This window comes from Chiloscyllium punctatum, chromosome 4, assembly GCF_047496795.1.
Source record: "Chiloscyllium punctatum isolate Juve2018m chromosome 4, sChiPun1.3, whole genome shotgun sequence".
Lineage (NCBI taxonomy): Eukaryota > Metazoa > Chordata > Chondrichthyes > Orectolobiformes > Hemiscylliidae > Chiloscyllium > Chiloscyllium punctatum.
Genome location: NC_092742.1, coordinates 36,052,688 through 36,062,380, shown reverse-complemented (window position 1 = coordinate 36,062,380; position 9,693 = coordinate 36,052,688).

The window sequence follows — 9,693 nt, the reverse complement described above, 5'->3', positions numbered from 1 at the left end:
TTCCAGCCCTATCTCAATAACCCTCTAATTTCATCACTTTCAAATACATATACAGCTTTCTTTTGCAACCTCCTCTGGAATCTGCCTCAACCAATCTCCCAAGCAGCGCATTCCAAATCCTAACAACTCTAAGTAATAAAAAATTTCCTCATTTCACTCTTAGCTCTCTTGCTGACAGTCTTGAAATTGTGATCCCCTAGTTATTGACATATGAACTAGTAGAAACAGAATATCTTTCTTTACCCCGTCAAAATTGTTCGTAATCTGAACACTTCAATAAGGTCACCTCATAATCTTCTTTGCTCCAAAGGGAATAAGACCAATCTCTCAAGCTTTCTTTGTATTTATAATCCTTCATTCCTGGTATCATTCCAGTGACTCTCCTTTTGATCTCTTCAGGGCTTTAATATTCTTCCTTAACTGAAGTGTCCAGAACTGAATCAATTCTTCAATTTATTCCTTAAAGTGCCCAGAACTGAACTCAATATACCAAAATGCGGTCTGACCAATGATTTGTAGAGGTGCAGCATCACTTCTTTGTTTTTATACTTTATGCCTCTATTTATAAACTCAAAGATCCCATAAGCCTTCTTAGCAATTGTTTTAACTTGCCTGGTCACCTTCAGAAAATCATGCAGATGAAGGTCCCTGTACTCTTGTACTCCCCTCAAAATTGGACCATTGACTGTGCATTGCCTGTCTCTGTTTCTTCTACCAAAATGCCTTGCTTCACATTTCTCTGCATTGAAATTCATTTGTCAAGTGTCTGCCCATTGGCCAACTTGTCAACGTTCCTCTTAAGTTACTCAACAATATCCTCAAACTCACTATTTTCCCTGGCTTAGCATTATCTACAAGTTTAGAGATTTTGCCCTTAACACTCATCTCCAAATCATTTATATAAATCAGAAAAACCAAGGGTCCCAACACCAATCCCTGGGGAACACCACTTTCAACTATACCTACCCTCTCTGTTTCCTATCTTTTAGCCAAATTCTAATTCATGCTTCCAAGGACCATCCAGCCCAAATATTTCTAATTTGCTAACTAACACTGCCATGTGGCACCATATCAAATGCTTTATGGAAGTCCAAATATACAACATCTAAAACATTACCTTCATCCACTGCGTATATCACCTCATCAAAGAACTCAATTAAATTTGTCAGACATGACCTGCCTTTGGCAAAGCCATGATGACTGTTCAGTATTTACTTATTTTTCTGTAAGTGTATATATACCTTATGCCATATTATGCCTCCATCAGTTATGGGGTAAAAACAATGAGTGCAGATGCTGGAAACCAAATTCTGGATTAGTGGTGCTGGAAGAGCACAGCAGTTCAGGCAGCATCCAAGGAGCTTTGAAATCGATGTTTCGGGCAAAAGCCCTTAGTCAGGAATAAAGGCAGTGAGCCTGAAGCGTGGAGAGATAAGCTAGAGGAGGGTGGGGGTGGGGAGAAAGTAGCATAGAGTACAATGGGTGAGTGGGGGAGGGGATGAAGGTGATAGGTCAGGGAGGAGAGGGTGGAGTGGATAGGTGGAAAAGGAGATAGGGAGGTAGGACAAGTCCAGACAAGTCATGGGACAGTGCTGAGCTGGAATTTTGGAACTAGGGTGAGGTGGGGAAAGGGGCAATGAGGAAACTGTTGAAGTCCACATTGATGCCCTGGGGTTGAAGTGTTCCGAGGCGGAAGATGAGGCGTTCTTCCTCCAGGCATCTGGTGGTGAGGGAGCGGTGGTGAAGGAGGCCCAGGACCTCCATGTCCTCGGCAGAGTGGGAGGGAGAGTTGAAATGTTGGGCCACGGGGTGGTGTGGTTGATTGGTGCGGGTGTCCTGAAGATGTTGCCTAAAGTGTTCTGCTAGGATGCGCCCAGTCTCCCCAACGTAGAGGAGACCGCATCGGGAGCAACAGATACAATAAATGATATTAGTGGATGTGCAAGTAAAGCTTTGATGGATGTGGAAGGCTCCTTTAGGGCCTTGGATAGAGATGAGGGAGAAGGTGTGGGCGCAGTTTTTACAGTTCCTGCGGTGGCAGGGGAAAGTGCCAGGATGGGAGGGTGGGTTGTAGGGGGGCGTGGACCTGACCAGGTAGTCACGGAGCGAACAGTCTTTGCGGAAGGCGGAAAGGGAAATATATTCCTGGTGGTGGGGTCTGTTTGGAGGTGGCGGAAATGTCGGCGGATGATTTGGTTTATGTCAAGCGACGATCTATAGTTCCCTTCGTCAGCTTTTGTCCCTTTTTTAAACAACGGTGTCACATTTGTAATCCTCCAGTCCCCTGGGACTAATCCCATGTTCAGACAGGTCTGGAAAATTTCGGACAATGGCTCTGCAATTTGCTCCCTTAACTCTCTCAGCAATCTAGAATATATTCCATTCGGGCCTGGCAGCTTCTCCACCTGGAGTGCCACCAGCCTTTACCTTCTTTATTTATTACCATACTGTACAATTGCTTAACACCTACGTTTTCCACTAGACCATTGTCATCATCTTCTAATTTGGTAAAGATAGAAGCATTGTCACCTCATCAAAGAATTCAATCGAATTTGTCAAACATGACCTACCTTTAAGAAAGCTATGATGACTGTTTAGTACTTACTTATTTTTCTGTAAGTGTATATTCTATGAGTGCCTTTGTGTATCCTTTGCTTCAGTCAGCAACTTAAATAGTGTGGTTCTTATGGGCCCACTCTATCCTTCATGAACCTTTTACTATTAATATGTTTGAAGAACATTTTAGTATTTGTTTCAGCACAATCTGCCATCTTTTCCTCATGCTTCCTCTTAACCTTCCTTATTCCAGCTTTCTGCTTTCAGTTCCCAAATTCTGTTCATTATACTCAGTGCATTTACATACATATATACAATTTAACCCTGTCCTTATCTCTTTCTTGCCCATTGGAAGGCAGCCATTTCTTTATTCACTGTCAACACTGAAGCCGTCCTTCACTTCCTTTCCTCCACACACCATTTCTCTTTATTGCCCTCTATAGTACTTCCAAACCTAGACCCATTTGTCAACTCACCCTCTGCCTTACAAGTTTAAATTCATCCCCACTACACTATTTACTCTTTCAATGAGAGATGAGTTCTTTTTCTACTCAGGTGAAGCTCATCTCTTCCGAACAGCTTTTTCCTTTCCCAAAAGTGATCTCAATGTTTTAACAATCTAAGCCCCTCCCTTCTACATCACCGTTTAAGTCACGCATTTGCCCCCCTGATCTGCCTTTGCCTAGATGGTGAAGCTGTTGGCACAGGTAGTATTTCAGAGATTACTGTCTTGGGGATTCTGTATTTCAACAACTCCCTAATTCCTGAAACTGATCCTTCCAAATTGCCCCACTTGAAGTTGTTGGTTTACAGATGAACCACTACCGTCCCTTTCTAGATGTTTATCCAGTTGTTCCATGATGTCCTAAACCCTTGTACTGGGAGGCAATAGACAATATGGGATTCATGATGTCAACTGCAAACTGGACTGTCTATCCTATTCCTTAACCTATTAAGTCACCCATTATTACTACTATCTTATTAATCTGCCTACCAACCTCTCTCTCTTTTCCTAGCGTAGCCTCAGGCACCATGGTACGTAGTTTTCTTTCAAGTCATCTAACACCAGCTCAGTTATGTTGCTCACTAAATAGGCATCTAAAGTTTCATACCTTTGCTTCAAGGAGTCCTGATGTCTCCATTTCTTTTGACAAATGCTCACCCACTCACCTGCCATCTCTACTCTTGATGTGGAATGACCACTCTCTCGTATGACTGATCCATACTATAGAGTGAATACAGCTTTGCATTACCTATTTTGCAATTATTTACCTTCTAAGCCCTCTCTTTTTCATGAAATAGAAATGGTTTTTAAATATTGCAGGAATAAATATATATTGATACAGTAATAGAGAAAAAATCATGGCAGAAACACTATCTTTAAGATATTTAAGATATTATGCTGATTAAGACAATGGCTGTTGGAACTATCCATCCTGCGCAGTATAAAAGTTGCCTTCCCCAAGCTAATGTATCAGCTCTTTTCTAGTACAAAAAACATACTTAGGTAAAATATTATTCTGCCTGGACTACAACTCTATATTTATGGACTATATGAAAAACTGGCAGATATTGAACTGATTGCACTCTTCCTAGATTAAACAAGAAAACTCAAGTGGTCTCTTTGAAATCTAGGTTCGTTCAATACCATGGGTTGTATGACACTTTGATCTTCTACTATAAATTCAATGTCCTATGATCCTTCCCTCCTAGTTACCCGACGAAGGAGCAGTACTCTTGACAGCTTGTACTTTCAAATAAACCTGTTGGATTCTAACCTGGTGTTGTGTAATGTTTATCTTTGAAATATGGTCTGCTCTATAATGTAGGCTGCAATTTATCTGCTAAATATAGGAAGTCAAGTAACTTTAGAATAGCAGCCATGCAAAGCTTTTAAGGACATAAGAGACGAGTTCATTACCCTTAACTGTGAGAAAGCCTGGCTTTGGAAAATATAATTGGGTCCTGTGCTGATGGTTGCTGATCAACCCTTTCAGTTTTTTTTGTTTCAAATAGTCTTGGGAGTTAGAAGAACATATCCAAGGCTTGAAGTAAAAGCTGCAAGTCACTCTTTCCTCTCTTTATTAACAATATTAGGAATCTGATAACATTTCCACATCTCAGTACTTGGACTACCCTGTAAACCCTGAGAAGCTGAATTGTGATCACTCTCCCAAGACTTGGAACCAGTCTGATTTCCAACTGAACAGACTGAACTTCTGTCTGTGGCTGTCAGAAACTTGATTTTGTCAACAAGAAACCCAATGGACTATGAAAATCCATTAATTTTACCTTTTGTTTCTCAGACCATTGCCCAACAATGGTGTTTTACTTTTGCCTTTTCAAACTAACATCTCTGCAGGGTCTTTGTTGCCTTGTGTGTTGTGTAAATTTGCTGGTATTGGGATTAAAAAAAATAGCTCTAATTGCAGATTCTCATTTCAGTGCTAACCAACTTTTTCTAGCAGTTTTAGAAATGAATTTTGTTTCATAATAAATGAATTATTTTTAAGTTGATTAAAGAAACCTAGTGAAAATCTCATTGCCTTGCAGGTAATCTTAACTTTTCTTATTTCTGTGTTCACAGATACCTACACAAAATGGACATAACAAGTACCTTTGTGTTTGCATTCCCCTCCAAAACCAGGCTTTCCAGCAGTTAAAGGCAATGAACTCTATCTTTTTTGTCCCTAAAAGCTTTGCTTGGCTGCTTTTCTAAAGTTACTCAACTTTCTATATTTAGCAGGTAGGTATTAGCCTACATTAAACAGGAGACCACATTTCAAAGAGACCACGTGTTCTCTCCTCCTTTAGTAAAAATCTTGTTTAATCTGACACTCCCATTTATTCTTCCTTACAAATGATTCAGTGAATGCTGAATAAAAGGCAGTTAGGTTGAAAAATCTTTAACATTAATAACAAATTATGGAATAAAAGTCACAAACAACTTAACAAGTTATTGCACATTACATTCTCCCATATTTGTTAAGTACAAACTAGACACCGATAATGCAAAAATATCCAAGGTTATCTAATGGCATATATCTGTTACAATGAAGTTTAATTCCAATTAAAACCTTTTGTAAGAATACTGGATGCAAAAGTATGAACCATAGAATCCCTACAGTGCAAAAAGAGGCCATTTGGCCCATCAGGTCTGCAGTGACCCTCCAAAGGGCCTGTATCCACACTGTAGGGATTCTATTCTATTCTAAAGAGCATCTCACCAGATCCAGACTTCCCAAGGGTAATCCACATAGCCTGCATGTCTATAGTCACTATGGGGCAATTTAACATGGCCAATTCACTTAACTTGAACGTCTTTGGACTGTGGAATAAACTCCATATAGGCATTCACCCAAGGCTAGAATTGAACCGAGGTTCCTGGTGCTGTGATGCAGCAGTGCTAACCACTGAGCCATGGTGCCACCAAATGTGATCTGAGCTAAAGTTTTACAAATTCAGGGAAGAATGTACCTTTCTTCCTGGCCTATCAGAATTTATCTTTGTAGGACTGAGCAAAAAATCCCCATATTCTACAATACTTGTCTCAGAACCCTGGACTTTTCTAATATCTAAAATACCGCACAAAAGCCTGAACTCAGTCTGCAATAAATACACACAGAGCCAGAATGATTTCGGTCTGGGATCATTGTAGAACCCAAAATCCAATTTACACCTTCACTCTAAAAGAACAAGCAACCAGACCTAACTCTCAAGACCGATACTAACTTTTATATCTCAGGCTACACCTCCTAAGACATAATGGAGCCAATACAGATACCAGACATTCAACTTCAATCAATATTCATTCAGAGAGATATCGTACATTCAACCTCAATCAAAATACATTTACACATACTGTTAACTGTCAAGAAGCCAACCAATCTAAAAGGGAACATCAGTAACACAATGGCAAGTGCAGTTTGGCACAAAGATAAAAGACCCGCAATTATTAGAATTGCCGGCTATGATCTCATCCAAAAGAGCTACTTCCAGAAGAGGGATCCTGATGGCAATTCTGAAACCTACCTACACAGGCCTGTTCCGCACCAGGAGAACCAATGGCAACTACGATCAACACACCTAAGAACCAACAACCTCTGAAAACCACTGACCTGATTTACACAAGGCCTCAGACAGATCCTGAAAACAGGTGAAAAACAGCTCACAAAATCCACCAGAAAGCAAGGAAAGCTAAGTGGTTATGAAGTTGAAGGTGTATACTGCACATTTAAGAGAGAATGAATGCTGTTCTACACTGAGAGCTTACAAGCACCTGTCATATGACTAGTAGCTGTCTCAGAGTGTACTGGAAAATTGAAAATATGTAGCATTTGATTGTGAAATGGATACCTGGGTTGGTTTTGCCAACAATTTGAATTTAAACAATCAGTTTAAATTATACCTCAGGATACTAAAACCCAATCGAGTTTGAATTTATTGTTTTGCCAACATTGAACCATTTGCCGATTAGTGTCCTAGATCTTTCAATAAAATGTAGGTGAGACAACTTGTTTAATTTTGGTTACTTGTGGTTAATTAAATTAAAAATGAGAGAAATGTCTCTTAAGATCATTAAAGAGGTTCTGGGGTTTGAAGATGCCTTCCAAGTTTGCCAAGAAAGTTTAGAAACACAGAGAAAGGCCATACTTTTAGAATTAGCAAACAGATTAGAATTCGGTCTAACCAGGGACAAAAGGAAAGCTGAAATTGTAAGGGAGTTAGTTAAGAACTTAGATGTGTCAGAGAAACAGACAAGTGCAGTAGAGTTAGAAAAACCTAAATTACAATTGAGACAAATGGAGTTAGAAGATAAAAAAAAGGGAAAGAAGAGCCATAAGAGAAGAAGGAGAGTGAGAAGAAAAAGGGAAAGTTCTTAGCTGAGCAAAGGGAGAGAGAAAAAAGAGAAAGGGAGAGAGAATTTAAACTTCAGGAGTTGCAAATCTGGAAAGTCAAGTTAACAGGATGGTGATGAAGAGAGAAAGTAGTGAGGTATACAAATATGTTAAAACATTGCCACATTTTGATGAGAAAGATGTCAAAGCCTTCTTTATTTCATTTGAAAAACTGGCTAGGCAGATGTAATAGTCAAAGAACTAGTGGCTAATTCTAGTTCAGACTAAGCTGGTAGGCAAAACTAGTCAGGTATTTGCAGCACTGTCAAATGAGGAGTCAAGAGATTAGATAGATGTCAAACAGGTTATTTTGATTGCTTTTGAATTGGTACCAGAAACGTATAGACAGAGGTTCAGAAACATAAAGAAGGAGCCAGTTCAGACTTATGTTGAGTTCAAAAGAATTAAGCAGCCATTTTGATAGATGGGTGTGGGCCTTAAAAATGGATAAGACCTGTGAGGCTTCCAGTGATGATAAAAATTCATGTGGATGAACAGAAAGTTCAAGAGATGAGAGGAGAAGCAGAGATGGAAGATGAATATCCATTGGTTAATAAGGCAAAATTTGGCTTCTGGCAAGAATTTCATCCTGTGATGGATAGAAATTAGAAGAAGGGGAGATCCTGCACTACAAAACAAAGATTAGAGCACACTGGTAATAGTTCACCACAGGTGGAAAAAAAGCCCAAGAGGGTGAAAGGAGGTGAAAGGCCACAGGTGATTTCACTGTAATGGCATGGGACACAGAAAATTACAGAGCTGGTGGTTTAAGAATGGTATGGGAAAAGGTGTTTTCACTGGCAGGAGGTGGGATACGTAAAGTCTCAGTGCTGGTCATTAAAGAAAGGCACTGTGGGAAAAGATGCTCAGCCAATGGCATTAGTAAAGGTAGTAAAGGAAACCCCAAGAAAAGTCGAAGAGCTGTAGGAAAATGCACAGGCTGGCAGAGGCTGGGTATTCAGTTAGTGCCTGATCTCTACGAAGGCTTTGCCTCTGTAGGTAAAGTTCACTCAGAAAGAACAGGGGGAGAAGAGAAAGAAGATTCTGGATTAGTGGTGCTGAAAGAGCACAGCAGTTCAGGCAACTCCAAGTAGCTTCGAAATCAACGTTTCAGGTGGGCTTTTGCCCGAAACGTTGATTTTGAAGCTACTTGGATGCTGCCTGAACTGCTGTGCTCTTTCAGCACCACTAATCCAGAATCTGGTTTCCAGTATCTGCAGTCATTGTTTTTACCTCGAAAAGGGAAAGAAGTCATACATTTGCGAGATACAGGATCTAACAGTAAGAGGTAAATGCATTTGCACTCTTTGTGACCTGTTACCCAAGAGAGCAATAAATTGTGGGATAGATAGACAGAAATTTAGCATCTGCCTATGTAAGATCAAGTTGAAGTGCCAACTCAAGACTGGGGGAGTAACAGTGGGAGTGATTGACAGAGTGTCAGTTCCAGAAATACAGTTTGTTCTTGGAAATGATTTAGTAGGATTCAAGGTGGGAGTGACACCCCTTGTTGAGGAGAAGCTAAAGGAAGACCAGGGAACTGAGGAGTTAAAAGAAAAATACTGTGGAATTTTTCCAGACTGTATAGTAACAAGATCTCACTATCATAAGCAAGAAGCAAAAACTAAAGGGAAAGATGAAGGAGTTGAGGATCAGTTAGCAAACACCCAGTTTGATGTAATGGTGCAGAAAAAAACAGAACAGGCAAAGGGTCAGACAGAAGTGCTTAGTCCTGAAAGGATAATGGACTTACAACAGAAGGATGAAACAATAAAAGATATATATATTGATGCATATCAAAAGGAATCAGAATGTCTTCCTGGGTGTTATTATCTGAAAGATAGAATCCTAAGATGAAAATGGAGACCAAAGCAGGTAAGTGCAGAGGAGAAATGGGCACAAGTGCACCAGAATTTGTTGCCATTAGTATACAGACAGGAAGTGTTACGGTTAGTGCATAATTTACCAGTAGGAGGTCACCTAGTTATGAGGAGTCTCAGGCTAAGGTCCAAAAGAATTTCTATTGGCCTGGGATGCACAAGAATGTGGTTAAAGTTTGCTGTGCATATCATACATGCCAAATGGTAGGTAAGCTACAGGTATCAATAAAACCAGCACCTTTGTTGCCAATTCCCACATTCAAAGAACCTTTCATGCATGATATGATTGTTTGTGTAGTTCCCCTCTCTAAAACTGAAAGTGAAAGCCAGTACTTGTGAACCATAATGAATTGTCTATC